Raw genomic sequence first — 1,434 nt, 5'->3', positions numbered from 1 at the left:
AGTAGCACATGGCACTGAGGAAGGGTTAATACCTGACAATGTTCTGCACATTTGCACTTTTTTGCACATTTTTGTGACATCTGAGCAATAAATGTAATAAGCCTTTTTGGCTGAATCTGGACGAGTGCAGATCTCTTTCATCTCTACTTTAACTTCTTTAAAATGCCCTTTAACCATCCTTTAATAATAATCTGGTTTCCAAACACTTTTTGTCTCTTCAATCAAAGCAAAAGTTGTTTTGATTAGTCTTAAGGATGGGGAGAGAGACTCAAAAGCCTCTCAGGTGCAGTTTCATTTCAATATTTTTGTTTATATAGCTGTTAAATGTCAACTTCAGGTCAGTGTTTATATGTTATAGACTCTTTGACCCTGTTGTGACAGTCCCTCCTCATTTCATCCTGGTAACAGCTAATGACAAGCAAGTGCTCTCACTGTCTACTAAATGTTTAAGTGCTAAACCTGCACACTGCGCCCGACGGTTTTGCACCGGCTCTGAATTTTGCACACTCTAGTCGTCTTTTTTAAAATTGTGCAGTGTGTATGAGAATGATAGAAATAGACTAGTTAATAAGAAGTGAATTTCACTGAAATGGATTTAATAGTAAATAGTAATAGTTTAATAGTAAACTTGGTTTAGAAAATACTGAATATTCATGTATTCAATTCAGAGCTGATTAAGGGTGTTTATTCACCTTATATTTAGCTACTTTGGCCACACTTTACATTACAATGTTACAGTGTAATTAAAAATAATTTGCTTTATGTGGTAACATTACAGTAAAAAAAATTATATTATATATGTTAAATATTATATATACAAGTGCATCTCAATAAATTAGAATGTCATGGAAAAGTTCATTTATTTCAGTAATTCAGCTCAAATTGTGAAACTTGTGTATTAAATAAATCCAATGCACACAGACTGAAGTAGTTTAAGTCTTTGGTTCTTTTAATTGTGATGATTTTGGCTCACATTGAACAAAAACCCACCAATTCACTATCTTAACAAATTAGAATACTTCATAAGACCAATAAAAAAACATTTTTAGTGAATTGTTGGCCTTCTGGAAAGTATGTTAATTTACTGTACATGTACTCAATACTTGGTAGGGCCTCCTTTTGCTTTAATTACTGCCTCAATTCGTCGTGACATGGAGGTGATCAGTTTGTGGCACTGCTGAGGTGATATGGAAGCCCATATTTTTGCACTAAACTTTTGTGGGTATCTGCTTTGAACATTTTATGAATACTATAATATAATAAAATATTATAATAAATATTTATTAAGATTACAAGATTCATAACTAAGAATCTGGAGTTTATATTATCTGTTGAATGTTTTTCAACAGATAATATAAAATTATAAATGAATAAATGAAATAAATGAACTTTTCCACGAAATTCTAATTTATTGAGATGCACCTGTATTATCAA

At 31.5% G+C, this 1,434-nt stretch overlaps 1 protein-coding gene across 1 annotated transcript in view; it reads left to right on the top strand.

Moving 5' to 3' along the window:
• The window catches only part of LOC107553241 (class I histocompatibility antigen, Gogo-C*0203 alpha chain-like), a 10,901-nt gene that overhangs the window by 1,636 nt on the left and 7,831 nt on the right, over positions 1–1,434 (top strand). The window lies entirely within an intron of this gene.

The sequence above is a fragment of the Sinocyclocheilus grahami genome, unplaced genomic scaffold (genome assembly GCF_001515645.1).
Source record: "Sinocyclocheilus grahami isolate Dianchi unplaced genomic scaffold, SAMN03320097.WGS_v1.1 scaffold467.1, whole genome shotgun sequence".
Classification (NCBI taxonomy): domain Eukaryota; kingdom Metazoa; phylum Chordata; class Actinopteri; order Cypriniformes; family Cyprinidae; genus Sinocyclocheilus; species Sinocyclocheilus grahami.
Note: the sequence above shows the minus strand (reverse complement) of the source record. Positions and strands in the feature narration are given on the sequence as shown.